Here is a 13,814-nt window from a genome sequence, read left to right as displayed (position 1 = left end):
TTATTATATATACATTTTTAATTAATGCAATGTGTACTAATGCAGCTCTAAACATTCAGCAGACTGAATCCTGAATTCCACACAAGAATGGTGGTCTTTTTAAATGTTCATAAATCACATAAAGCTGATATTTTAAAAAGAAAATCATTACCAGCTCATGCGCTGCCATACCCCCAAAAGCCTATCCTTAAATAACTGCTGCATAATCATTCTCCTGGAGCATTATTATCCATCAGCTTGCTGCCTATCTCCAGACAGACGCAGTCTGCAAGCCACCAGCTTGTATCTACCATGTGTACGTCAGGAAAAGGAAAACTGCAAATTAGAAAAAGTCCCTGCAGTGGTGAAAAGGAAAAGAGGGCGAGTGGGAGAGGAAGAGGGAGTTCACTGGCCACAGAATTTTCGAGAATGATGACAAGCCAGCCAGCTCCGCCATCATTCACTCACAATAGGATGCTGCGACTCGCGTCTGCTCAAACAGTTTGTCAAGGGGTTTCTGGTATCAAATGCCTGAGAGGCATTGTAATTGCATCCAACCAAGTGTGTCCCCAGGAATCAGGCCTTTAATCCTATGAATATCATCAACTGCCTCCCTTTGTGCCACTGCCAAGCATACACACTAGCACATACTGCATACAGGCAGCAGCAGCATACGGTTTCTGTGACTATACCAATCCAAATCCTAAACAGGTTTTACATATTGTACATTTTGAAAAGGAAGTCTTGAGGGATTTGACAATCTCTGCATTACAGATTAGGAACCACACGTTGATTTTACTGTCCCCTTTTGTAACTGAGGTGTCCCTGAATTTGTTGGCAGGTCATTTGCTCAGTTATTGGAATCTACATTTCTTATTTCTACCAATAAAGAAAAACAGGGAAGTCACTGAAGAGCAAAAGCAGCATGAATGTGAGCTAGGCTCTGTGTAACCAGTATTTTGATAGACAGTAGTCACCCCATATTTCAGCTTGAAAGCAAACTTGTGCGACTTACATGTTGGCCTCAAAATTTGCAGTTTAGGTCAGGGCCAGGGTACATGTTTATTTTTATCCAAATTTGACAAGAATCAGATAAGAGACTTAAGCAAGACACTCTAAAGCAAGACAATCTAAGACTGGAAAAAAAGAGGTTGGGGGTGGAGGGGAGAGGAGAGGGAAGATCAGTCTGGTCAGTCTGAATAACCAGGTTGAGATCTGGACTTTAGGACCAAAAATGAAGTTAAATTTCTTTATGAATTTGCAATTTTGTTATAAAATGCCATCTAATCCAACCTATTAAGGACCCAAACAAGCAAAGCACAAGCACATGCCTGATTTCAGTCCTAGTAAAGCCAGTGGGCCTAGTAAAGCTTAAGATTTAGTGTTTTGCTGGATCAGGAGTCTAAGTATACACATTAACTGCTGTCCCATTTCCTTAGTTAGACCTCACAAGGCAACCATTTCACTAGGAAGGCTTGTCAATGGAAAATGGGATCATTTTCCTACCCAAAAGCATTTGAGGGGGCATAACAAGTTCCACATGCCTTGTGGGCCTAACATGCCATGTGAGGAACCTAACATGCCCCTAAGGCTGTAGAGAGGGGCCAATATTCCTCCTCAGGTTTACTGGGAGTTCTCACCTTAGAAGGTCCATAAGGAGTTGGGGCAATGCATCCCTACCCTCTTCCCCCTAGCCACCATTCTTGCCCTGTTCCCACTCCACATGAGCCCCATGAGGTTTTTTTGGCTGGCCTTCCCTAAAGGACCACAGTAGAGAAGTCTATTAAGTATAAAAGACTTGACGTTCGCTTCCCTCACTGCCTTTCCTTGCTCCCTTGAACAGGGCACATGTAACCATTTCTCTGCTTCTCTAAGTTTATCTTTCCCACTAAATCAACACACCTCCAGTGAGGAGGAGCATGAGGAAATGGAAGAAACCAGTCACCAATAGCAGCAGGCATGAGACAGTGGTTATGGGTGAGCCTGAAAATAAAGGTGGAACAAGTTATCTTTCTGGAAGAGATGGGGAAAGGGAAAGATCAGATGTGTAGGAGGAAGAAGCAAGGAAAACACTAGCATATTTCTGACTTTTCCTTCCTGTGGCCCATCAAAAGAAACTTGCTTTGATTTCTCACTTGCAGAAGCCAGGGAAGCTCGCAGGAATGGGCAAAATGCAGCCCAGGGGCTGGATGAGGCCCACCAGGCCATTCTATTTGGCCTGTGGGGCCCCCCCAAAATTAAGAAAATTAATATTTATCTGCCCCTGGCTGCCTCTCATGCAGCCCTTGATAGTTTGCCACAACTCAGTAAGCAGCCCTCCACCCAAAATAATTGCTTCCCCCTATGTCTAGTGCAGGTTTATCCAACATACAGCCCACGGGCTGCCGTGCGGCCTGCCAAGGCATTTTCTGTGGCCCGCGGTGTTGCGACAGGAAACAAAAGTAAACACACAGTTTACTTTCGTTCCCACCCCTTGTCCCTCCTCCAGCCCCTCAGCAGCTTACTAATGGCTGCTGAAGGGCTTGGGAAGGGACAAGGTTCCCACATGCACCACATCAGCTTGACGTTGCCGACGCGGTGCATGTGGGAAGAGGAGAGCTGCGTGCCGCTCACGACAGGATAAGCCCGGCCGGAGCAGCAGGGGCTCAGCTGCACTTTCCCCTACCTGCGCTGGTCTGTGGTGTGGGAAATGGGACAAAAGCAGACAAGACAGTGTCAGCTTAGGGCTTTTTGGAGCTCATCAACAGGTAGGTGGTAATGTTCCTCCATTCCTTCCTTGGAAAAAGTTGTTTAAGAGGAGCTTTAACTAATGAGAGAAGCTGTTGTTTTGTTTGATAGGGTAATAAATGCTAACAACTTCTTGTGTAACTCCCTGCTGTGTAACTCAATGCCCAGTGTGTGTGTGAGGGGGACCCCCTCCCTAATCAGAGCATCCTGCTGGGGCCTGGCCACAGTCCCTAAGCTCAGCACTGTTGAAGGGAAGGGAGGACTGCTCCAGCACCCTCTGCCTTCTAGCCTGAGCCACTGCAGGCATGTGCCTGTATTTCTTCAGTCCAGAGGGGATATCTGTGCAGTTACAAACCAGTCTAGCCTAGCCAGGTTAGACTAACCTGCAAAGATTGAATCAATTCAGGCTCAGCCTTTTTGAATGCCTGTCCCTAGCCTATGTGAAAAAGATCACATGATGTTTGGGATAGAGCATAAAATTCCTCAGATCTCAATGATACCATTATTTAAGTGTCTGCCAGGGGTCAAATGATAAAACCATTATTTTCTAACGCACACCTTTAACAACTTACCCATATAGAAGGGAGAAAAGTAAGCTGGAATCTCTTTCAGGGAGTATAAAAAGATCATTTGTATGCCTTGTTTAAGTGTCATCTGGACTCTAAAGTTAGTTTTAGTCTTTATTTTAAACTCTAGTGTTCATAAACAATAAAGCATCATCACTTTTGTTATTATTTGTATTACAATGGTGCTTAGAAGTACCAACTGAGATGGGGCCACATTCTGTTAGGTACTGGACATACATAAAATAAACAGTGCCTGTCACAAATACTTTATAAGCTAAATAGATAAGGCAGGCAAGAGGTGACAAAGTATTCCCCACATTTTACAGATTGGGAACTGATGAAAAGAATAACTAAGAAGAAAAAGTCTCACCAAGCCAGGAATCAAACCCAAATCTCCTAAGTCCCAGCCTAGTATCTTCTATTCAGACCACTGCCATATGCCTGCCACCACGCCAGAAACTTAATCTATGTTTTCTATCAGAGATTGTGTGCACTTGCACATGCACCCATACAAGAGAAAATTCAGTTGAAATGCTATGCAATGCCCAGAGTGGCATCTACTAAGATCATGACCTTAAATTAGAAGGAACAAGTTGTGTGAACAGAAACAGCTTCACAGTTTTGAAAGCAGGACTGGGAAGGGATGAATATTTTAACACACCTTCTTGCATTGACATTTTAAATTATAAGCAGCTATTTTATCCAGCATTGCTAGTTTTGCTGCAGTAATAATAAATGGATATGCAGTCTGATTTTTGCATTGCTCTGCAAGGAGACCAGTTTATTGCAAGTTTCCCCCCATTTCTTTAGAAAGAAAAAACAAGATTGAAGGAAAAGAATTTATTCTTAAAAATGCATCCATGTGCCTTATGAAAAGGGGCCCTGCAGTGAGGACGGTTGAAGCAGAAGTCATCATCAGTAAGTAGCTCTATCATTACTCATATAGAAAAGTTTAAGTAAAAATAAGGCAGTGATGGGAGCAAGGAAAAGCTGCAGACTGCATAACTGGCCTCTGCATGTAACCAATGGAAAAAGATTGAAAACTTAATGTGGAACATTTCAGGATCAAAGCAGCCCTGGTTTTGTCCCTAGTCTCCTTGTTTCATTTCATTCATACTGAATTGATGCACAAATAACTTATCTCTCCATCTCACACCAGCAGTCTATCCAATGTCTTCTAAATTGTATTGTCCATTTCCTTTGTACCAAAGGCATCCTCCCACCTTTGTATCCCCAGCAAATTCACATGCCCCTTCTCCCAAAGTAAACAAAATCAGTCCTACCATTCATCTTGCTGCCCATCACAAGTTGCCTGTTTACATTTCACCCTGTCTTCTGCAAAACGTACCTGTTGCATTGGATACCTAAGCACACAGAAAGTTCCTGACCTTGCAGCTAGGCTCCATGTAGCAAACTATTAATAGGGGTTTTATAATCTAAGCCAGCCAGGGATGTCAAAGATATAGCCCATGGGGCAGATCCAGCCCACAAAGCCGTATCAGCTGGCCTGTGGTGCTGCCTGCGAGCCTTGAACATTGCATGTGATGTAGCAGATTGGCCCTACATGCAGCACATGTTGGCCTTGGCCCCATGTGCTATATATGTCACATGGGGCCAGTCTGGGGTGCGTACTATCGGTGCACTGCCTATGCGCTGTGATGCTTGGCCTCAGGGCCAGTCTGCAGGGCCAAACCAGCTTGCAGACTGGCCCCATGCCTCCCCATCTGGCCTGTGGAGCCTGATGGATTTGATCCCCCTGATCTAGGTAAATTATGTTCACTCTTTGCCCTCTGACATCTTAGTTTGTTACTTGTTTTTAAAATGTCAGACAGATTATTCAGTCATGATCTTTTTGTGAATCCAAGCAATTAAACAGCAACTGTCCAGGTATTCCTCAAATCTACTTCTGATTTCCATTTTTTTGTTGCCACTTCATTTGAAGATCTAGGATTTTCAAATCATGGTAAAAATGCATCTCAGAGCAATTGATGCTTTATGGAGACCTTTGAAGTTTTCAGGCAAACACACACTTTTCATTCTTATTTTATTACAAGGAAAGACTTCGTTTCTTATTTTAAGGACCGGTGAAAATGAATGTTTTTGTGCAACTTTAGGCTCTTGTAGCCACTGACAAAAGTTCCAGAAAGCAGCTACAGGAAGGCATCCTTGAGTGACATGGTCATCACATTTTCTATCAGCACTGGGGATGTGGTCAGGACAAACTCTAAAATACCCAATTGATACATGGCATCATTAATATAGCTTTCACACAGCAACTCAACAGTGCTGCACAACCCTGCCTTGGATGCATCATATTTCAGTGCTAATTCAACCTTTTCATTCTTCACTGAGGCTATAATATGGTTAATTAGACTATGGACAACTGCAATGTTTCACCACTTTAAAAGGGGAGGAGGAGCTTCTTCAGGGGGCTGCAGATCAGTAATGAAATACTAATGTAGCAAAAACTTTGCAGGTTTAAACCTGTTTCATTTGGGGTCATAATTTAGCTAACTACAATTGTTACATTTTCTATACCCTTAGTGTCAATTATGGTGGCTAGTTTCTGTAATGTGGATATCTATTCCTTGGGAATTAGATTATAAAATAAAAAGCTCATTGACTTCTCATAGGCCAGTGTAGGTTCCCATCTTAGAGTTTCGCTGATTAAAAATCCTGATAAACAAAGCTTTCACATCTGGAGATCCCAGTTCAGTTCTTCTAAATTTCCAAATCGAATTGATGCTGGTAATCCCATCCAAGTATCTAAATAGATATTTTGACTGCATCAAAAATTCAGGGAACAAATTTTTTTGTAAGTCTCTGCTAGAAAGAGTTTGAAATGGGGTGTCAGGGACCTTGCAGACTTGGAATATGTTCACAAGTATAGTGACAATTGTAATGATTCTGTCCACAGTGTCCTGTATTTGGCTTCAACTCAGGAAAGCATTTAAGCATGTGCCAAGTCTCCCACTATTCAGAAAGTCTTTGAGCACTGGTTTTGCCATCCTTCTTTCATTCCTATGACACATCAAGACATTAGGCTTTAGTCAGCATTATTATCCCCTCACATGTGGGACCCTGAAGAACTCAGTTAACAAAATAACTTATAAAGAGCACCACAGTTGCTATTCATTGATTACTCCACAGCATTGGCAATGCATAGGGGGTGCACGCAGATGCACGTGCACCCCCTGAGATCAGCTTTGCACCCCCTGGAAGCACTAGCTGCAAAACTGGAAGTGCACTTCTGGTTTTGCTGCTGGCTTGGAGATCAGCTGCTGGGGGACCCCCACCCCCAGTTGATGATCAGCTGCTGGGGGACCCCCAACCCTGGTTGGTGATCTGGTGTCCCCCCCCAGACTCAGGAGGCACCAGTTGCCCATGCTTCACAGTGAGCACGTCTACACATTCATTAATGTGCAGTAGTTACTGTGCATTATATTTAGTATTTGCTTAATGAAGTACTAACTAAATGCGCAGTAACTTCAGTTACTGTGCAATAGTGCTGGTGCATGGGGTTTTTCTGCGATGCATACAGTGCTGTAGCCCAATAACACTGTTCAGTAGCATATTTTCATGCTACTGAGCAGTGTTATAAGGCTACTGCGCAGTAAGTAGACGTACCCAGTGTCTTGCAAATCAACTGATTTTGGAATATAGTCCCACATTTGCAAAAGATGAGAAAGAAAGAAAATAAATTAGTATTGTGAAAAAACAAAGGGAAATCACAGAGGAGCAGAACACAAAGAGCATGAGCTGAATATTAGCCTCATGGAATCACTGAAAGATCAGGTAGTTTATCACGCTTGTGGAGAAAATAAGACCTACAGGGAGCCCCAGGGGCCAGATGACATGGCTTCATGGGCTGGATCCAGTCCACAGATCATATCTTGGTTACCCCTGTCCTAGAGGACGTAGATAAAAGAAAGGAGTTTGTTCCTTCAGTCTTTTCTTGTTTCTTCTCTTGTGGGGAGGCAAAGTTATATAGGTTTTTGTTAGCATGTAAACAACGGATGGGCCAAACTCATGTCACCACATAATGATGCAAATGCATGATCCTGATACCAGCGGGAACTGCATCAGCAGTTCCCGCTGGTATAATTCATTTACACTACATCACTGATATCAGTATCCAAGCCAGATAGTTAATAGTTCTCTCAGATGGATCTACAACATGCAATCTAATGCAGGGTAGATATAACCTACACTGAATCTGGTTCTAAACACTACCACTTCAGCTTATTTTTAATAAGACAAGACACATGCATTCTTATGTTTATTACAGCTGACCACTCTCTCCCATCCTTTTGCTGATGGATGAAGAATCAAGACAGAAATCAGCTCCTGTAGGATATCAAAGGTTATGGTGATACAGTTTAAGTGTCAGTTCATTTTGTACTTCAGTATACTTTATGACCTAATGAAGTTGTCAAACTTCACTATGAGAGCTCTAGTTGTTATCCTTTGACAGAAATTATCCACAAAGTATTTCTGAAAACACAAATTATTTTGTTCAATTAGATGTCACATGACATGCAATTAAAACTGAGCTACCACAACTTTAAATAAGTGCAGAATGAGGAGTACAATGTAAAACAATCCAGTTATGTGTCCTGCTCCATCATGGATTCAGAGTAGCACTCAAACACATGCTTAACTCCTAATGGTTTTAATGGGATTTAAAGACATTTGAAGTGCATTACTGAAAAAGAATGCTGTCTTGAATTGGGCCCAGAACTGTCAGCACCTCAAAGATAATGGCACATGATCTTGTATTTTCATTCTGTTAACAAAGCAGCTGAAAGGTAAGTGAAACCAACCAGCTCTCCTCAGACAATTCTCTTCTCACTGCTCAGACTTTTAGCTACACCTCTTCTTCCTTTAAAAGTCTGCTTTCCTAACAGCTGCCTTCTGCCTTTAATAGTTGACCATTTTCTTCCATATCCACCTGTTCACTAAAGAGAATAAAAACTATTGCTTGGTTCTGATTATTCAGACTACCTGCCAGCGAGACCAGCTGCATAAGCAAAAGAAAGTGAAATAACATGTAGTAAGATCTAGAGAAAGTGGTTTCAACAGATTCTCACTTAGCAAAAAATTATGTAAAAGGCTGTCAAGCAGAAACAAATGCAATAATGGTCTGTTGGTCTGAGAAGGGACGTTGCAATTTAACAACTCTGTCCTCACAAAAAGTGTCTGTTTTATGAGAATGTGATTAACTGGTCATACTGATCCATGTAGATGGAGCAGAGCATAATGCTTTAGCGATGCAATAATATCCTTTTCCCCTCCCATGGAGTGCCTGTGTATTCTCATTGCTGTACGCATCTTTGAAAGTTCCCTCATATTCTGAATTTTGAAAATAAAGTAAAGGTAAATAAAAACAACAGTTTGATATCTAGGACATGATCCAAGCCCCACTGAAGTCAACTGGAGTGTTTCCACTGATTTCAATGGCCTCCGGATTTTAAAGAGTGTGTGTGTGTGTGTGTGTGTGTGTGTGTGTGTGTGCGCGCATATGTACATGTACAGGGGTATCTCTCTCTATCTCCAGGGATTGTTTTTTACAGCTGGGGAAACTGAAATAAAGAAAAGTGAAGTAGTGTCATATATACTATCAGTTAGACATGTTAACAAAACATGGCCCTGACAAACAAGTTTCATTGTTAAGTTTTGAATACAACTGTTGGCTACAGTGGGTCCATTCACATGCTAAACATTAAGCATCCATCTGCATAACTTGCTGAATCAGAACTTTGTTCTCCTGTCTTTTACTACAGTACCCTATATACTAGAGCAAATTCCCTGTGCTCCTCTTGGCAGGATTTGCTCCTTACTTTTAAAAGATGTCATCTGTGCCAGTACTCTACTTAAGATTCATGTCTACACAGGGACACTAAAGAAAATTACTTCAAAATAGCTAAAAATTTGTGAATTCAAAGTGAAACCACACTTAAATGTATGCTTGGACATTTTGGACAGGCTCATCCACAATTAAGGAAGTTTTATTCTGATTTATCTTAACTCACTTCCAAGACAGTGTGCAAAACTCAATTAAGACCACCTTAATTCTGAGTTGGAGGGTCCACATAATGTTTAACAAGGTTTTAAATGATTCACTTTAAAAAGTAATTTGAATTAGCTTTCCTGTTTCCACATAAACATGCCCTAAGAATAAATCCAAACAACATTGTTTCTGCTTCTAATTGAATTACCTTATTTTATACTCAATCCATTACAACAATTAAGTCCCCACCAAAATCACAAGCAACACTCAGTACATTAAATATATTTGAATGAAAGCTAGCGGATTCATTTTTTGCATTTGAATTACATTTTAACTTGACATTTCACATTTTGACTATTTCAATGCCTACCCCCATTTTAACAAACTCAAGAAATAGCTGAAAACTTTCTACAGTAATTCCAATATTTTTTAAAAAATCTTTAAAATTTTGAATTTTAACAAACAAGTGCTCATGATTTTTCTTTATGTCTCTCCTCAAATTTTAGTCCAGCTCTTATTTAGCAAGGGCATCAACCCCTACCTTTTCTGTGTATTTTTGTACAAGTATTTACAAAAAAAAACAAGTCTTCAGTCGTATTTTACCTTTTCAAAGCAAAAACATGGATTCACTACACAGCGTGCCCATCTGTATGAGATGCTTTACTGAACAGTAGATCAATTTACTGTGCAGTAAGCATCACCGTCTACATATGCAGATGCTTACTGCACAGTAAATTGGTATACTCTGCGGTTAATTTACTAACTGCAAATGCAGGTAACAATTTAACTGCAGAGTAGTTACTGTGCAGTAAGGCATGTGTAGATGGCTGACTAGGAGCAAATTTGCTCCCAGTTAGCCAGGCAGCAAGGGGCAGGAGATTGCTCCCTGTCCCTAGGAGCTGCCAGCTGCTGAGACAGGCTCCAATAGTGAAGCATGGGCTGGGACAATGTCCCCCCGCCCTGGCAGCAGGGAGCTCCTGGGCACAGCTCCACGATTGGAGTGGGGGCTGGGAAATTGCTCCCTGCCCCGGAAACTGCCTGCTGCTGGGGCAAACTCCAATGTTGGAGCCTGGGCTGGGACAATGTCCCCCGGCCCCAGCAGCAGGTGACTGAGGAGCCAGGGTGAGGAGCTCCCAGCTGTAGGCAGGGGGACATTGTCCTAGCCCGGGCTCCACCATCAAAGCCCACCCTGGCAGCAGGCAGTTTCCAGGGGCAGGGAGCAATCTCCCAGCCCCTGCTAGGAGCCTGGAGCTCCCCCTGGCAGCTGCAGAAGGGCACAGCAGGGTGGCAGCAAATCTGCTCCTAAATGCCTGCCCAGGGTGGTTTTACTCCACTGTAAATTACTGTGGAGTAAACCCATCTAGCAGCAGTTGCATGTGTAAATGCACCTGTTATACAATAAAACTAGGATGTGTTCTTTTATTGTATAAGGGTTGCTGACTCCCAGTCCTATGCTCAGTACAGTGCCTATTCCCAGACATCCTGATTAACCTTCCCTCTGATCCATCTCATATTCACAATCACACATCACATTGAGGGCTCCTTTCATGGATGACCATCTTGAATATATTTCTCAATGGATTTTGACAGTTACATTTGCTGTGAAATTAACATAGGAGATTCAGCAGGCTTATTCATTAACTTCTTGTGATTGACTCCTGTCTTCATTACCGTAAAAATAAATTTCCTGCATTGATATAATGACTCTCATTTTCCTTTTTCTTACAAACATGAAAATCAGGAGTAACTCCACTGAGGCTCCATCAGTTGTTATACCAAGTATAAAATAGTTTTATACTGAATGGAGACCTGGACTTGATAACGTGAAAACAAATCTGTTTTACCATGGTCTCCAAGCACTACACAAAAAGGTTTTCCAAATTATTTGTACATAAAAATTACTTCTCTCATCTCTGGAATTCGGCTGCCTGTAGGGTGAACAGCAGCAGCTGTTTAACAGCACACAGTACTACACAAGAATTTATGGTAGGAAGCAAAGGAAGTTATATCCAATTGAAATAAGGAGGGAAATTTTAGGAAGATATAATTATAGTCAGATATAATTTATCAGAATGGGGTGGGAGATTAAAGTTATTAGAATAAACAGTCTGAGATAAGTGAAGGTCTTTGGATTGCTCTAGATATACACTGAGGAATATGACCTCATTTTGGATAAACAAGTATTTTTTTTAGATAAAAGACCCAAATAACCAAGTTGCCAGGACACTCGATTTAGCATTCTGACTGTTCTAAATATTCTAATGGGATTTCTTATTACTACTAATGATCCAGATACTTATATGTTATTCAAAAGACTAAACTTTTCAGCAATATTTTGACTGCCAAAACTATACAAGTGCACTGACTGAATAATGACCCAAAATTAAAAGGGACAAAAAGGTTTTTAAAAAAATCACTAGTTCTAACTCCTGAAGCCCCATACCTATGATTCCTTTGAAAACCTTCTAACCCCATCAAGATGATGTCAAAGAAACAACTAGCTATATCTTGTACAAGACATGCCTCAAGGCATGTAGGTTGCATACTGGACTCTTTCAGGAGGAGGCAGTCCAGAAGTGGCTTTAGATATTTAACAACAAACTCTCCTGATGTAGGGGAAAGATAGGAAGTATAGTAACAGATGAGTATGAGTGCTTCAGGCACTATAAGGAACCTAAAAATTAACAAAGAAGTCGTATAGAAAGTGGAAACAATAGCACATAATCTGGAATGAGTATGAAGGGATAGCAAAAGCATGCAGGGATAAAATAAGAAAAGATAAGGCTCACACTGAATTACTATTAGGAAGTGTTATAGAAGGAAAAAAGAAAAGGATTTATAAAAACACCAAAAGTCAGACAAGGTAAAGAATATTAAAAAAGGATGGATGTATTTAAGTTTGCAGGACCTGATGCCACTCACCCTAGAGTGCTTAAGGAACTAGCCAAAGCAATCTCTGAACAATTTGCAATTATCTTCAAGAACTCATGGAGGACAAGAAAGTCCAAAGGCCCTAAGAAGGACAGTCAGTATCCAGTTTTAAAAGATTAAAGAAGAAGAAGAAGAACCTGGAAACTACAGAAAGTTAGGCTGGCTTGTCTTCCTGAAAAGATACTGGAAGGAATTATAAAAATAATTCATGTATAGAGACCTAGAAGATAGTAAAATGATAAAAAAGTAATCAGCATAATTCCATCAAGAACAAATCATGTCAAATTGATCTAATGTCCTCTTGACAGGATAACTGGCCTTATGGATAAGAGGAAAGCAGAGCATAAGGTATATTTTGATTTTCAAAGGATTAAGATACATCCCCATATGACATTCACATGCCAAAGAGGCAAATGTGGGCTGGATGAAAATTGCTATAAAACAGTACATAACTGGATGAAACAAAAACCGTCAGTCAAAGAGACGTTATCAGCAAGGATCACGGTCTTCCCTGATAAAGAATCGCAAATTCTCTAATAAAACCCCCAAAATCTGTGTTTAAAATTAAAGGCCCTCCACAGCACCCTGGCCCTGCTTGTGCCTTTCACTTCCCCCCACAACCCTCTGGCCCTGCCCATCCTTCTCACTGCCCCCGTCCCACAGCCCTGCTGGTGCCCCTCACCACCACACACAGCCCCAGCTTCCCCAGCCCTACTAAAGGGGGCCCCCAGCTGCCAAGGCTATGGGGCCAGGGACTCGGGTCCACAGCCGCCTGCCCTTGGCAGGAGTCGGCAGCCAATGCAGCAGAGCAAATCCCAGCTCCCTACTGCTGCCTGCTCGCTGCAGGCTGGAGGGAGTGGGGATGGAGCGGCTTCCCACTGTGGCATGCACTTCCAGGGCTCAGGGAGGACCTGTGCCCCTCAAATCTGTGTGAGGCGGGCATGGGGGCAGGCATGGGCTGTGTGCTGCAGGCTCAGGTTCTCATCCTGCTGCCCTCTCCTCGGGCCTCCGCAGCCCAGTGGACATGACCTGGTGCAGCATGGAACAGCAGTCACATGGAGAAGCTGCCTGCCACTATAAGCTTCACGCTGCCCTGGTGATGCACCCCCTGCATGTGCAGCTGCAGTGAGGGCAGCATCATGGGGTTGTGCCCATCAAAGTTGCCATGCACACAGGGGATGCAATGCCAGGGCAGTGCGGAGCTTGCCACGGCAAGCACATTTCCTGCACGGCTGTGCTGTGCCCTGCCATGCTGGGTCATGCCCACCAGGCTTTGAATTCCCCGAGAGAGGGCAGTAGGGCAGGAGCCTGCACCCACAGTGGGCAGCCTGTCCCCACCTCTGGCCTGTGCACAGATCTGGGGGCCGTGGGTCCCCCCTGCCACCCAGGAATGTGTACCGTGGCAGGGAGTGCCTCCCCCACTCCACTTCTTGGACAAGCCACTCACAGCCCTGTCCCACTCCCTGCTGGGGCTCTGCAGCTGTGCATTGTGGCCCTGGGCCCCCAGCGCCATGCACTGCCTGGTTGGGCAGCAGTCCCTGGCCCAGCCCTGCCCAATAGGGATGTGCAAAACGGGTCCTATTTGATTCGGATTTGGCTCA

General features: G+C 42.9%; 1 protein-coding gene across 22 annotated transcripts in view; it reads right to left on the bottom strand.

Moving 5' to 3' along the window:
- The window catches only part of MAP2 (microtubule associated protein 2), a 388,240-nt gene that overhangs the window by 210,720 nt on the left and 163,706 nt on the right, over window positions 1-13,814 (bottom strand). The window contains exon 1 of one of the 22 annotated variants that reach the window (XM_059727112.1): window positions 152-2,475. The exons of the other annotated variants lie outside the window; for them this stretch is intronic. The gene's annotated coding sequence lies outside the window, so the exon portion shown is untranslated. Of the gene's footprint in view, window positions 1-151; window positions 2,476-13,814 lie in introns of those variants that run through there. 22 annotated transcript variants of the gene reach the window in all.

This window comes from Alligator mississippiensis, chromosome 4 (genome assembly GCF_030867095.1).
Source record: "Alligator mississippiensis isolate rAllMis1 chromosome 4, rAllMis1, whole genome shotgun sequence".
NCBI classification, from domain to species: Eukaryota; Metazoa; Chordata; order Crocodylia; family Alligatoridae; genus Alligator; species Alligator mississippiensis.
The sequence above is the reverse complement of the archived record's forward strand: the minus strand, read 5'-3'. Positions and strand labels throughout refer to the sequence as shown.